Source organism: Acomys russatus, chromosome 29, assembly GCF_903995435.1.
Source record: "Acomys russatus chromosome 29, mAcoRus1.1, whole genome shotgun sequence".
Classification (NCBI taxonomy): Eukaryota; Metazoa; Chordata; class Mammalia; order Rodentia; family Muridae; genus Acomys; species Acomys russatus.
Window position 1 is genome coordinate 23,641,049 of NC_067165.1, and position 16,003 is coordinate 23,657,051.

General features: G+C 48.5%; 1 pseudogene; it reads left to right on the top strand.

Annotated features, from left to right (window-relative positions):
* Positions 1 to 5,335: 5,335 nt before the first annotated feature.
* Positions 5,336 to 5,449, top strand: LOC127212157 (uncharacterized; annotated as a pseudogene).
* The last annotated feature ends 10,554 nt before the right edge of the window (positions 5,450 to 16,003 follow it).

The following is a 16,003-nucleotide window of genomic DNA, read 5'->3' on the forward strand; positions in this document are numbered from 1 at the left end:
GAAAAGACAATCACGTATTTTAGGAACCATTAAGTTTGAAGGTCAGTGGAATAGAAAGAAAAGTCGCTTCAACTTAAGTTTGTGGGCTAGAAAATCATCTTTTCATACTGAACACATTGACCTAGTATGTTGGTCTTAGCAAAAGCCCCACCTCCTAACTTTGCGCTGTCTGGAACAGTGATTGTGCTCCTTGAATGGTGATTGTATTCTTTGGAGGATGAACAAATTGCAATTCTGGGAAGATTTAGAATGAAGTCCAGAAACAACTTAAGAGCTGTGCTGTAGAAAGCTGTCTCCTCCAAAGTTCATGCTCAAAGTTCATTCGCAAAGGAAGAGTATTAAGAGGAGCTTTTAGGGGTTATTGGGCCATGGAGGGGTGGGGCTGCCCTCATGGATGGGATTAGCATCCTTGTAAAGGGACTTGGAGAAGTCCCACTCCATCCTTTCTTTCCATTTTACGAATGAGGGCACAGCATCATCCTCATTATGAACCTGGCAACGAGGTGCTATCATGGAAGCAGAGAGTAGGCTTCACCTGTAAGGGTACCATCAATAGGCTACTGTTGGACCTCCCAGCATCTACAAATGTGAGAAATAAGTATCTGCTCTTGTTTCATTTTCTGAGCCAGGGTTTTCTCTATGGTGCTCTGGCTGTCCTAGAACTCGCTTTGTAGACCAGACTGGCCTCCTCGGACTAACAGAGACCCGCCTGCCTCTGCCTCCCGAGTACAGGGACTGAAGATGTGCAACACCACAGTCCACCAATATCTGTTCTTTATACGTTACCCAGTCTGGATAACCTTAGCAGCACATGTGGGCTACAGACTCTAAGATAGGCAAGCTTTAGAATTAACTGCTAGAATATTCGAGAGGGGCTAGAGAGATGGCTCGCTCAGTGGTTAAGAGAAGAACACTGGCTGCTTCTCCAGAGGACCTGGGTTGGATACCTGGCACCAATATGGTGGCTCACAACCATCTGTAACTCCCACCCAAGGGGATCCTTGCTTGTCACAAACAATGTACTTGGTACACTGGCACACATTCAGACAAAACACCCGTGTGTGTGTGTGTGTGTGTGTGTGTGTGTGTGTGTGTGTTTAAAAGAGAGAGACTTGAGTTTTGAAACTATAGTTAGAAAAGCCTCGGTGAGATGACATTTGCATCATGACTAAAGCAGGGAAGAGTCATGTGTATCTTTGAAGGAAGAGCAGGCCAGACAAACCAAACAGCAGGTGCAAAGGCCCTGAGGTGGATCAGGAAAAAGGGAGGGTGGGAAGAACTGGCCACTGTGTAGGATGCCTGTAATGCCGGTTAGCCCCAGAGACTTGGGAGGCTGAGGCAGGAAGAAGCAAGATCAAGGCAGCCTTAGGTCACTCGGCAAAACCCTCATCTCATGATAAAACAAAAAAATGTAAATGTAAGGGACTTGGGGACATATCTCAAGGGTAACTCTTGCTTAGCATGTACAAGGCCCTGGGTTCAGCAAAACAACACACACATACACACACACACACATACACACACACACAGAGGCACTATGGGGCCTTTAGGGTTTTTTTTTTTTATTAGATGTGGAGGAGCCATTTAAGGTTTGGAGAGGACTGGGCATATGGTTCATTGGAGACTAACTGCCCTGGGTTCAAATCTAGCACAGAATAATACCAGGTGTGGTGAGCCATACCTATAAACCCCAGCACTTGGCAGGTGGCTGCAAGAGAATTCCAAGTCCAAGGTCATCATAAACTACATAGATTTCAGGCTAGCCTGGGCTACATAGGACCCTGTCTCCGAAAGAAAGGAAGGAAGGAAGGAAGGAAGGAAGAAAGAAAGAAAGAAAGAAAGAAAGAAAATAGTTTTTTTTAACTCTGAAGAAAAAAAATTTTTAAACTTATATTAGCCTCTTTGAACATTTTAAAAAAAATAATTATGCCATTGAAGACAGAAATTCGCCTAGTGCATCGCAGAACTCCCAAGGTGGAGGTAGGAAGGTCAAAATTTCAAGGCTAGTCTGAGCCCAATTTAAAACGAAAAATAAATAGGTAAATCGAAGTGAGATTTAAGTGATAAAGACCAGTTAAGATTTTTGGTACCTGGAGACTGTTCCTGGGAGCTGCAAGAGCAGGGGGGCTTTGGAAGGTTGCCACCACTCAGGTTCCTGCCTATGGGTGAAACTCCATGCTTATCCTGTGCCAGGCAGAATAAACAGCCTGAATCGGCAGCCGTCTTATAGGAAATTAAGTGAACTATTTAATGAAAACGAAACCACTCCATTTACTAAAGTTCTGCAAATAGAAAGACTTCCAGGTGTTAGCGGCGTGTGCGGTTGGGTGCCCGCTAGGTGTGAATCCTATTCCAAACACGTCTCGGAGAGACGCGGAATACAGCTAATCGCGCGGTCAAGGGCGAGTAAGCGCGCCAGAGCGCGAAGCCACCAAACCAGACAGTGTTGCCAGGTGGGAGATGCCAGGGACATTCTGCCTGGAGCCAGCTGGGGCTCCATACTTCTGCCCTCGATTCTAAGCCCGGAACTGTCGCGTCGTGATGGAAAAGCCAGCGGATGGAGGGCGGAGCGAGAAAGCCGGGCTTCAGGGCACCTTCGCCCCGCGCCCCGCGCCCCGCGCCCCGCGCCCCGCGCCCCGCGCCCCGCGCCCCGCGCCCCGCGCCCCGCGCCCCGCGCCCCGCGCCCCGCGCCCCGCGCCCCTCCCCCGCCGCGGCGCCCGACGGCTGCAGACACGCCCGGCTCCGTGGCGCCGCCTCCCCGCCGCGGCTGCCTGCTGGAGGCTCCGGCGCCTTCCCGCCTTTCCCGGGGCCCGGTTCGGGCGAGCGGCGGGGTAGATGTGGATGTGGATATGGGCGGCGAGGGCGCAGCCATTGTCCCGCAGCCGCGCCCCGGGCCGCCGCCGCCTGCGCCTCCTTTGTGACCGTCGCCGGCCCTCGGAGCCACCGCTCTTAGCCCCCGGCTGCAAATGGCGCCCGGCCGCCCCTGCACCACCACCCCACGTACCGGCCAGGGTTGCATCCCCGGGGCGCACCCCTGTGGCCCCGCCGCCCTCCGCCAGGCTCTCGGCCGGGCCCGCAGCCCCGACGCCCCGGCCGCCCTCCTCCCGCCCGCCCGCGCCCGCGCCCGCGCCCGCGGAGCCACTTACCGCGGAGCTCTGGCGGCTCGCGCACGCTGCGGAGCGATTCCTGGTACCCGGTGGGGCAAGCACCCCCGCCGAAGCCGAGGCTTTGCGCCCTAAAACAAGTAGCCCCAACGTGGGAGAAACAAAAGGTATTTGCTGACGTGGGCGTTGGACAGAAACGCCCGAGGGCTGAGGACACAATTAAAGGGGCAACGCACAGATTTCAGGCACCAACCAGCAGCTTCGCCCACTCCCCCTGTCCGTGCCCACACCCGACTGCACCCTCCGCAGGCACTGGGGCGCCCAGGTTCGCCAGCAGCTGACTGCGAATCATTCTTTTTAGTCGGGAGCTTAAATTTTTAAATTGTGCTTTACGTTGGGAAAAGCGCCTCCGGAGGGCGGAAGGGCTGGGATTTCTAAGATGTGGGGAATATTGGCTTAAGGAGAGAGGGAGGGACTTAGGCGTGCCCACAATTACTGTATAAGTACATGTAACATTATTGTGTTTAAGTTTAGCAACGTCAAATGGGAGCGAGTTCCACAAAATCTCCCTTTGTCGAAGCACTTATTCCAGTCAGGCCATTTGAAGAGGCGAGCCCAGCGAGGCTGAGATAAGAGAACACGATTCTTGATATAAAACTTATAAGACCAGACGGTTTTGTGTTTTCAAATACAAAAAAATTGATCATATATCAAGTTTCTTTTCTGACAAGTCCCTAATATTTAGTGCCCAAACACCAGACTACACATTTCCTAAAATAGTAAACTGCTGAATTTTCAGTCGACACAAGCATAAATTCTATAAACTAAATTGTTCTCCACTTTGTACTGGTTGTCAAGCGCTGAGAAACTGTATTATGGTGAAGTGGGGGGAAGAATCAAAATTTCAAAGCATGTATCTAATATTTTGAGGGGTTCCTCTCCTACATCGTGCCCGTCGGTGGGGGTCTTGTTTCTTTGATTTCCTCACTAGCGCTATACATCCAGGCATTTCTGAATGAAAAGAGGAGGAGGAGGAGGAGGAGGAGAAGAAGAAGAAGAAAAGAGGCAGAGAACATGACCGCTCCTATGTATAGTGGAGGGAAAGGTTTATTATAGATCTGTGGGAGAGCATAGCCAGAGGCAGGGACATCTGAGAGAGTATAGAGTGGACAGGACCAGGCTGAGGAGAGTGGGGGAGGGGAAAGGAGGGGAGCAAGCTGGGGAACCAGGTGCAACAGCCAGGGAGCCCAAAATTGCAAAGAGAGCAGGTAGTCAAAACGCCTAGGTTGTATAGGGATGAGCGGGGCAGGCCCCTGGGGTAGAGAGTTCAAGCTAGTGGGCAGGGTAAACCAGCCAGGAGGGCCCTGTGACAGCTGGTGGCCAGGTCCGAGTGGATATTTTAAATAAGCACCTCGGCCATTTGTCCCGTTTTGGTTTTTTTACTTTTTTGTTGTTGTTTTGTTTTGTTTTGAGACAGCGTTTCTCTGTGTAACTTTGGTTGGTCTGGACTCTTTGTAGACCAGGCTGGCCTCCAATTCACTGAGATCCACCTGCCTCTGAGTGCTGGGATTAAAGGCATGCACCACCACGCCTAGCCTCCTATTTCTTAATGTCACACCTGTTTCCTTCAGAGGCACTTTGTGCTTTAGATGTGTTTCCTCACCTTTTGAGGTAATGGAAGGCAAAGGTAGCTTGAAGACCTTTAGGTGTGGTGGCATGTGCCTTTAATCTCTTGAGTTGGAGGCCACCCTGGTCTGTATAGTTCCAGGACAGCCAGAGCTACATAGTGAGACCCTGTCTCAAAAAAAAAAAAAAAAAAGAAAGAAAGAAAAAGAAAGAAAAAGAAAAAAAAGAGGGGACTGGAGAGATGGCTCAGCGGTTAAGAGCACTGTCTGTTCTTCCAGAGGTCCTGAGTTCAATTCCCAGCAACCACATGGTGGCTCACGACCATCTATAATGTGATCTAATGTGCACTGTATACGTAATAAATAAATAAATCTTTAAAAAAAAAAAAAGTAAAGTAAAGAAAAAAAGAAAGAAAGAAAAGAAAAAAAAAAAAAAAACCATTAGCACTGATCCGAATTGCTGAATATGCCCAGCCTGTTGAAGACTTACCCAGAAAGATCTAGCCATTATAATAGCAAAAGTTTACTGTCGCACTGGGGAGGCAGTGGCAGGTGGATTTCCTTGTGTTGTTCAGCCAGCCAGGGATAAGCTCAAAACAAAACATTTTCCAGCCAATGAAGCCAACCAGGAAGGTGCCTTTCTGCATGGGGGCCTGGTGTGCAGTTGCAGATAACAGCCGTTTGCCTGTATGGTTGTCCTATGGGAAGTTGGATACAATTCTCTAGCAGCTATTTATGCCTGTTCTCCAGCAGCTACTCATGTCTGACATCAAAGCTGTCCCCAGTCTAGGCTCCAGACAGGTATGCAGGTGGGCACCCACCGTGGCCAGGGCTCACTTTGGCCAGGTCAACCTGTTCATCTAACCAAGCTGAGCACATAGGGAACATGTGGCCTAGACCCTACCTGAGCCAAGTTCAAGTTCCTGCCTGCCGGAAGATCCACATCTCCAAGAAGTGGGACTTCATCAAACGTAACGCCAAGGAATTTGAAGACGGGGGTACCTGTGAAGGGGCTTATCGCTGATTGGCTGTCGGGTCAAATGTACCCTCAGTCATGGTCCCCTGGACAAGTTGGCGCGCCCTGCAATCCGGAGGGCTTCCACTGCGCCCCGCCAAATCGTGTGCTGTAGTAAATCCAGGGCGGGGGCAGTCTGTTTATGTAATGGGGTTTTACTGTCCCTGTGATGGAACACCCGGCTCAGTCTATCCTTGTGTTTTCAGCCACCCAAGCAGCTGGGAAGGGAGTGTGCGCCCCAGCGCCTGGCCAGAGGTTTGATTGGAGTGTTAGTGAACTAACCCTGCCCACAGAGCAAAGCCAGGCCTGGTGTGGAAGGCCAGCCACCGGCAACGGTAAAGCTGGAAGACCAGACAGTCTCAGCTAGCCTGGGCTATAAGCCTGGCCCTTCCTCAAAAATAAATGATTATGGGCTGGAGAGATGGCTCAGAGGTTAAGGGCACTGACTGCTCCTCAAGAGACCCTGAGTTCAATTCCCAGCAAACACATGGTGGCTCACATCCATCTAGAATGTGATCTGGTGCCCTCTCCTGGCCGGCAGGTGTATGTGCAGTCAGAGCACTGTATACATAATAATAAATAAATAAATCTTAAAAAAAAATTAATCCCAGCACTCAGGAGGCAGAGGCAGGCGGATCATTGTGAGTTCGAGGCTAGCCTGCCTGGTCTACAAAGTTAGTCCAGGATAGGCAAAGCTACACAGAGAGACCCTGTCTCAAAAAAAACAAAAAAGAAAAAGAGTTCTGTAAGCATATTTCCGGAGAGAACGTGAGGCTGATGGTAAACTTTATTGCAAGGGAAAAGAACTAGGAGTTTCTTTCTTTCTTTCTTTCTTTCTTTCTTTCTTTCTTTCTTTCTTTCTTTCTTTCTTTCTTTCTTTCTTTCTTTCTAAGATTTATTTATTATTATGTATACATTGCTTTGCCCGCATGCCAGAAGAGGGCATCAGATCACATCATAGATGGTTGTGAGCCACCATGTGGTTGCTGGGAATTGAACTCAGAACCTCTTGAGGTGCAGTCAGTGCTCTTAACCTCTGAGCCATCTCTCCAGCCCTGGGAGTTTCTTCTTTTATCTTCATCCTCTGAACTTGAGTAGTTCCCACTTCTCCATGCTAGTGTGCCACTTCCTTTTACCAGTCATTATTTATTCTTTCTAGCTGTTGTAGATTTCTTTCTTTGTTTCTTTGCTTTTCTTGTCTTTCTTCTTCTTCTTCTTCTTCTTCTTCTTCTTCTTCTTCTTCTTCTTTTGTTTGTTTGTTTGTTTTTCGAGACAGGGTCTCTCTGTGTAGCCTTGGCTGTCCTGGACTCACTTTGTAGACCAGGCTGGCCTTGAACTCATCGATCCACCTGCCTCTGCCTCCCGAGTGCTGGGACTAAAGGCATGCACCACCATGCCCGGCTTGTCTTTCTTCTTAAACTCTCTCTAGTTTAGAATCCCAATTAAAATTTTTTTTTTTACTTTCTGTTTATGAATGTTTTGCCAGCCCGTATGCCTGTGTACTTTGTGTGTGCCTGGTGCTGGTGGTAGAAGTAAGCAGAGGGTGTTGGATGCCCTGGAACTGGAGTTAGGATGCCTGTGAGCCACCAGGTAGGTCCCAGGACTCAAACCAGGTCCTCAGTGAAAGCAGCCAGGGCTCTTAACTGCTGAGCCATCTCTCCCCCATCTCTTTCCAATTTTATAGGAATTTATTCAACACCCACTATAGGCAAGATGTTTTCTGCTGACTCTTGAACTACAATAGCAAATCAAACTCTTGGTTCAGCACATCGATGGTGGTGGCACACCCTTTTAATCCCAGCACTCGGGAGGCAGAGGCAGGAGGATCCCTGAGTTCAAGGCTAGCCTGGTCTACAAAGAGAGTCCAGGAGAGCCAGGACTACACAGAGAAACCCTGTCTCAAAAAACAAAAAGAAGGAGGAGAGAAGGAAGAAGAGGAGGAGGAAGGCTTGTCAAGCATGATGGCTCTTGTGTAACTGTCCCTCCGAGAGTAAAACATTCCATCCTTCGGGGAGTCGATCAACAGGAAAATACCCCCCAGAACTCCCTGAAATTGGACAGATTCACTAGACGCCCCCTCCCCTGCTGGAGGAAGCCGAGCCCAGCTTCAAATAGGACTCAGACAAGAACTCCTACCAGGAAGTTTAGACCAACAGAGGTTCCTGGAAAGGATGCTTTCCTGGAAAGGATGCTTTCCGACCTGTTGAGCTGCCCGCAGGCTGGGCAGTGTGCTCCAGCTTTTGTGAGCTGTCCCCCAAGCTGGGGTGAGCCTTGGTGATGCTCCTGTAAGTAACCGCTCACCCATATTCCTGTAAGAAACCCCAATAAAACTCCTTGTTCACCAAGCTGGACTTTGGCGGTGTCTGTACTTTAGTCTGTGCTGGGCTCCCTATCTGGGTGAGTGGACGAAGGTGTTTCGTCTCCGCCGGAAAAGTATTGTCACACAACAATGGCACACACCTTTAATCCCAGCCCCTGGGAGGCGGAGGCAGCCGGATCACTGTGAGTTCAAGGCCAGCCTGGTCTACATAGATAGTACCAGCCCATCCAGGGCTATCAAAAAAGGAAGGAAAAGAAGGAGCCTAGAAGAGACTTTTGTTTTTTGTTTGTTTGTTTTTGGGGGGGGCGGTGTTTGGTTTGGTTTGGTTTTCCGAGACAGGGTTTCTCTGTGTAGCCTTGCCTGTCATGGACTCACTTTGCAGACCAGGCTGGCCTCGAACTCACAGAGATCCGCCTGCCTCTGCCTCCCGAGTGCTGGGATTAAATGTATGGCTTACCAGGGCCTAGTTGGAGGCTATTTTTGGTTGTCTGTTTGTTTAGCTTTAGTTTAGTGGAATAAGAGAGTTACAAAGATAATAAATCCAGCTTGGACACGCTGAAAATGCGGCATCTCTCACTGTGATCCAGGTGGACATCTTCACCCTCCCTCTGTGCATGTCATCTGAAATCCAAAACAGAGCGAACTCGTTACCTTCCGGTTAATTGGTGGGCAGGAGAAGCTACCTTCTGCAACACACTATGAAAACACCAAGGGCTTGCTTTCCCAGAAGTCCTTGCAGATACAATGGCCATTGCTTATACTTTGACATTCAGATGTAGCAGTTTGAAGAGGGAGCTACAACACCAGTACACAAGAACCACAAAGGATCTTTTTGGCAGTGGTGACAGTTGCCACAGGGCCAGGGCTTGTGATGGCAGCACCCGTTGCCTCACTCCAGGGCTCTGGTGACAGCTGAGAACAGTGTTGCTGTCCTCACCAGGTCAGTTCTATGATACAACTTTGGCTATTGTTTCTGGCTGCCTTCCCGTCCCCCCCCCCCATGTTCCAACTCTTCCTGTAATTCTGTGACCTTCTAATATAAATTCATTTCTGCTTAAATGAGAAACTTAATAGATAAATAGTTTGACATAAATACTAGTCATCACCAGCTGTGTGTACAATCCCACTACTTGGGATGTCTCCCAGAAGCAACTTGGGAGGACAGGATTCATTTGGCTTATGAGTCCCAGTCCATCTTTGAAGGAAGCCAGGGCAGGAACTCTAACAAGGCAGGAACCTGGAGGCAGGAGCTGAGGCAGAACCCCAGGGGAACATTACTCATCGCCTTGTTCCCCATGGCTTGCTTAGCTCTCCTTCTTTTTCAACCTGGGTCCACCTGCCCAGGGATGGCACCGCCCACAGTGGGCTGGGTCCTCCCTCATGTATCATCAATCAAGAAAAATGCCCCCGCAGACATGCTTACAGGCTAGTCAGGTGGAGGTACCCTTTGAGTTGAAATTCCCTCTTTCTACAAGAACCTGGTTTGTGTCAAGATGATTAAAAAAAAACAAAAAACAAAAAACAACTCAGCTTGGTAGCCGGGCATGGTGGCACACGCCTTTAATCCCAGCACTTGAGAGGCAGAGGCAGGCAGAACGCTGTGAGTTTGAGGCCAACCTGGTCTACAAAGGGAGTCCAGGGCAGCCAAGGCTACACAGAGAAACCCTGTCTTGAAAAAACAAACAAACAAAAAACCCAAAAACAAACAAACAAAAACCAGAACTCAGGTTGGCCCCTGCAAAGGGCAAAAAGTGCTTGTGCAACAGATAAGCACTGGAGAAGCCAGGAGAGTTAAACCCACAGGCATCCATCAAAGGAAAGAGATGTTTCCACATCCTCCACCCGGGATGCTGGGAATGGATGTAGTTCACAACACGGTGATCCTTGGCTTCTGATGAGCCAGGCTGTGCCTGTCGTATCTCCCAGGGGTTATATTTTACTTGTCCCAGACCTCTTACCCCTGAGCATTTCTTCTAAGCTATAAAACTCATCCTTGTGAGAGATGTCAGTTTTACTTTGTAACAGCCAAAGTGACTTGTATGTGATCTTAGGGTCAGGACAAATCTGAATCCACAGGGGTTGTGTCTGCCTCAGCCATAGACCCCTTATCTCAAGCATCGTTTCTGAGTCAACAGAATGCATCTTTGTAAAGAGCTTCAGTGTAAACATGCCCCAAGCTTTCCCCCACCCCCAGACAGGGTCTCTCTGTGTAGCCTTGGCTGTCCTGGAGTAGCTTTGTAGACCAGGTTGGCCTTGAACTCACAGTAATCTGCCTGCCTCTGCCTCCCGAGTGCTGGGATTAAAGGCGTGCGCCACCACCAAGCTTTTTGGACTCACAGGAATGAGTTAATTGTTACCTGAAAGCTTTCCCCCAAATTGCTCTGTAATTAAATATGACTATAAAGGAAGTGGCGGTCAGACTCTCTATAAGTCTTGGCCCAGTACTGGTTACCTAAATCGGCTGAACCCAGTTTCATTCTCCCTCACCTGGCTCACAGGCTACAGGGGCCCTCCACAGATCCAGGCTCTCGCCTCTCCCTTTGTATTCTCTCTACCCATATGCACGATTTTCACTACTATCTACATGACACTGATGACAAATTGTGTTTCGTGAGACAGGGTCTCATATCACCCAGGCTGGCCTTGAACTCCTTGTAGGAACAAGGCAGTAACTAGTGTCCCTCTGGGGTTCTGCCTCAGTTCCTGCCTCCAGGTTCCTGCCTTGTTTCAGTTCCTTTCCTGGCCTCCTTCAAAGATGGACTGGAACTGAACCCTTTCCTCCCCGGGTTGCTTTTAGTCACAGGTGTTTACCACAGCCACAGGAAGCAAACTGAGGTAGGAGGAGGTTTTGTTTTGTAGTGGATCTCCATATGTAGCCACATTGGCCTTGAATTCACTTTCTGCTTCCACTACTTAAGTGCTAGGATTATAGACTTGTGCCACCACTCCTGCTTAGGACAAAATTTTAAGCAATTCTTCATCATCTGGACAGAAGATGAAATTGCAACTGAGTGAGAAGTGGCTAGAGACGGGATGGAAGAGACCTGGGATGATAAGATGTCATTGACGCTATAGAAAACTTTAATTCAAGCAGATGGAACAGGGCCGCGGCATTGCCAAGACGTCAGGTCTCGGGATGGAAAGTGTCTGCTGGTGCTAACAAGCTGAGATCTTTGATCTCAGGGAGCGTTATTGAGCTTGAAAGTTAAGAGTGATGGTCTGAGTATACAGGAGAAAAAGCTCCGTTTCTGTCCTTGCAGCCACCGACTGACACAGACAACCTCTAGGAACCAGACCGCTCTGTAAGGAAGCAGTTGTGTTGCAGCTAGCTCCCAGGTGTCAAGGCATCTCTGACACTAGCTTCCGGGGAGATGGTTATCAGATCCCCCAGGTTGAGGGATTAGTTCCAAGATGCCAACTGCAAGCACCAAGTTGTTTTACTTTTGCTTCTGGCCTGGCTGTAAAACAGGCTTCCCACAAGCCACTGCGGGAAACACCTAAGTTCTCTGGTTTATTATAAAAGCTTTACAAGTGATATGAATGAGAAGAGATAAGGAGATGACACACAGAGAAACCCTGTCTCGAAGAAAGAAAAAGAAAGAAACTAGGAGGGAGCCGGGCAGTGATGGCGCACGCCTTTAATCCCAGCACTCGGGAGGCAGAGGCAGGCGGATCGCTGTGAGTTCAAGGCCAGCCTGGTCTACAAAGCGAGTCCAGGATGGCCAAGGCTACACAGAGAAACCCTGTCTTGAAAAAACAAAAACCACCACCACCAACAACAACAACAAAAAACCCAAAGAAACTAGGAGGGAGGGGAGAAAGCTGTTAAATGGGCTTACAGTTTTAGAGGGTTAGAGTTTACCAGGTTGAGCAAAGGCGTGACAGAGCAGCTGAGAGCTCACGTTTCCTCAAGCTGGAGGCAGAGAGGAAAAACACACACTGGGAACGGTGGGAGTCTTTGGAAACCTCAAAGCCCACCCACAGCGATAGCCTCCTCTGAGAAGGCCACACCCCCAGTCTTCTTCCTCCTCACCTCCACCCCCCTAAACCGGAGTGATCCTTATCGAGCTTAAAGCTGTGGCAATGTCCAAATTTATAGTCTCGAGTGGGCCCGATCGGGTGGGTGAATGTGGTAGAAATGGGACCAATCGGGCTGGAGCGACGGCTCAGAGGTTAAGAGTACTGGCTGTTCTTCTAAAGGCCCTGAGTTCAATTCCCAGCAACCACATGGTGGCTCACGATCATCTATAATGAGATCTGGTGCCCTCTCCTGGTGTGTAGGCACACACGCAGGCAGAATATTGTATAAATATTAAATAAATAAATAAATAAATATTTTAAAAAAAAATTCGTGCTGGTAGAAAAGGGACCAATCAGAGATTGTCAAAAAGTTACCTTCCTTTAATCCCAGCACTCAGAAGGCAGAGGCAGGCGGATCACTGTGAGTTCGAGGCCAGCCTGGTTTACATAGTGAGTCCCAGGACAGCCAAGGGTCTGTATAAAGACCCTGTCTCAAAGTGAAATAAAATGACAAATAAAGATGACACTGATCATTTGGGGCTGGGCTCAGCTGAGAATGTCGCCCAGATTCACTGTACTTAGGCTCCCCATGGGGCGGGGACTTTCCGTGAGTTGAGAGGGCTGTTTCTTCAGAAGCTGGTGTCATCTGCATAATCGTTCACACCAGCTTGAGGTGTGTTACCCAGCTGTGCCACACTCTGGTAAAGCAAATGGAGGCCAAGGGTGCTGGGCCTTAATGGGAAGGAGGTGGGAATTAGGGACTGCGTTTTACCATGATCACAGGTGAGGAGGAAGACTGGTTCCTACACAGGGATGTGGATAAAAAGAATTTTAAAAACACGTTTAAGGGGATGAAGAGATGACCCAGCAGTTAAGAGCCCTGGCTGCTCTTCGGTGGACTTGGTTCAATTCCCAGCACCCACATGGCAGCTCACAACGGTCTGCAACTTCATCTCAGAAGATTCAACCCCCCTTCTGGCTTCCTTGGGCACCAGGCTCACATGGAGTCCACTTACATACACATAGGCAAAGCATCCACTCACACAGTTTTTGGGGTTTTTTGTTTTTTTAATATTTATTATGTATATAGTGTTTGCCTGCATATACACCTACATGCCAAAAGAGGGCACCATGATGTTTGTGAGACACCATGTGGTTGCTGGGAGTTGAACTGGGGACCTTTGGAGGAGCAGCCAGTGCTCTTAACTTCTGAGCCACCTCTCCAGCCCTTTTGTTTGTTTATTTGTTTTTAATTTATTGTGTATACAATGTTCTGCCTGCATGTATGCCTGCCCACCAGAAGAGGGCACCCGATCTCATTGTAGATGGTTGTGAGCCCCATGTGGTTGCTGGGAATTGAACTCAGGACCTCTGGAAGAGCAGTCAGTGCTCTTAACCTCTGAGCCATCTCTCCAGCCCTTGTTTTGTTTTGTGATTTTTGGGTATCCTGGAATTTACTCTAGACCAGGCTGGCCAGATCTGCCTACCTCTGCTTCCTGAGTGCTAGAATTATGGGAGTGCACCACCATGACCCAGCAGGAAATTAAAAATTTAAACTTTTAAAAAAATTTATAGAAGCCATGAGGATGAAAAGGACATCTTTAGTACACAGAAGAAATAGTTCATAGTAGCTAGATTTCTAAGAATTTCTAAGACTGGCTCTGGAAAAAAAAATGTTGACTCCACTACTCCTAGCCCCAATCTGGAGGGCCATGCAAGAGCAGGGATAGGTGTGATGGCGTCTAAATGCCTATAAATAGTTTGACATGCTCCCCTGAAGGGGAAGATGAGAGCGAGTGAAGACTGCTGACAGGAGTGTGGGCTAGACCTAGTGACTTGCTTCTTAAAATAGAGTAAAGTAGAAATAATGACGTGTGGTTTTAAAGACTTGGTCACCGAGGTACAGCAGCCTCCGGTTTGTTCTTTTCTGTCTTCAATAAGTTACTCTGGGAGAATCCTGAAGAGATGAACCAAGGTCTCTGCGGACAGCGTGTGAGCCAGCTGTTATGCGGCCCGCGGCCCAGATAATAGCTTGGTTCACTAAATCCACAGGTTCCTGAGCAACCCTAGCTAAGTTCTCCTGGACACTTGGTTCTTAACAGTCTTTTTTGTGTGTGTGAGTGTGTGGTTTTTCGAGACAGGGTTTCTCTGTGTGTCGTTAGCTGTCCTAGACTCACTTTTTAGAGCAGGCTGGCCTTGAACTCACAGCTTAGGACCCCTCATGGTAGGTGGATCACTGCCACACAGAGAAACCCTGTCTTGAAAACAAAACAAAACAAAACAAACAAACAAACAAACAAAAACCCAAACCCAAACCAAACCAACAAAACAAAACAAAAGCAGGACTGGAGGGATGGCTCAGAGGTTAAGAGCACTGTCTGCTCTTCCAGAGGTCCTGAGTTCAATTCCCAGCAACCACATGGTGGCTCACAGTCATCAATACTGGTATCTGATGCCCTCTTCTGGCAGGCAGGCACACACACACAGGCAGGCTATTATATACATAATAAGTAAATAAACATTTAAAACAAAACGAAAACGAAATGTTTTGTTTTTCAGAACTAAGTATTAAGCCTGAGGCCTCACACATTCGAAGCAAGTGTTCTCCACTGAGCTTTGCCCCAGCCGAATGCATGGTGTTTGTACCATTAGGTTGGGTTTGCCAGGCAAAGTAAGGTAATCCCAGCAAAATCAGGAAGATTACCACAAGTTCAAGGCTGGCCTACTCTGCTGAGTGAGTTCCAGGCTAGCCAGGAGTACATAGTGAGCCCCTGTTTCAAATCAAAATACAGACTTGTTCCCTAGTTAGGTTTCTGCTGTGATAAAGACCAGGATGGAAAGTAACCTGTGAAAGGAGGGGCTTTCAGCTTATAGTCCAATATGAAGGGAAGTCAGGGCAGGAACCTGGAGGCAGGCACTGAAGGAGACAACATCAAGGTCGCTGCCTCTGGCTATGTCCTCCTCACTGCTTTCTTTCTTTCTTTTCATTTCTTTCTTCCTTTCTTTCTTTTTTTTTTTTTTCCTGTTTTGTTTTTTGACACAGAGTCTCTCTGTGTACCCTTGGCTGTCCTAGATTCAGTTTGTAGACCAGGCTGGCCTCGAACTCACAGCGATACACCTGCCTCTGCCTCCCGAGTGCTAGGATTAAAGGCGTGCGCCACTAAGCCTGGCCTTTTCTTCTCTTTTTAAAAATTTATTTATTTATTATGTACATAGTGTTTTGCCTGCATGTACACCTGCATGCCAGAAGAGGGCACCAGATCTCATTATAGATGGTTGTGAACCACCATGTGGTTGCTGGGAATTGAACTCAGGACCTTTGGAAGAACAGCCAGTGCTCTTAACCTCTGAGCCATCTCTCCAGCCCCTTTTATGGTTTTTCAAGACATGGTTTCTCTGTGTAGCCTTGGCTGTCCTGGACCAGGCTGGCCTCAAACTCACAGCGATCCACCTGCCTCTGCCTCCCTGTGTGCTGGGATTACAGCCATGTGCCACTGTATCCGGCTCCTGACTGCTTTCCTACACACCCTAGGACCACCTGCCTGTGGATAGCGATGCCCACAGTAAGCTGGGCCCTACCACGTTAGTCATTGATCAAGAAAATGCCTTACCAGCTTGCCTAACAGGCCAATCTGAGAAGGGCATTTTCTCAGTTGAGGTTCCTCTCTCAGATGATGCTAGCTTGTGTCAAGTTAACAAAGAACTAGCCAACTCAACTTGGGTGGGCGGAGATTTGTTAAACAACAATAGAGAATTTTGGGTTGTGGTCCTGGCGTTTATCTTCCTTGTCTACTTGGCAGAACTTGGGCTTAATTTAGGAAATCGAGACATGCTTCTTAGAGGGCATAAGGGGGCCTGTAAGGATCCTTCCAGAGAGTTGACTGAGGAAGGACTCACCCTGAAAGCAGATGAGGAGACA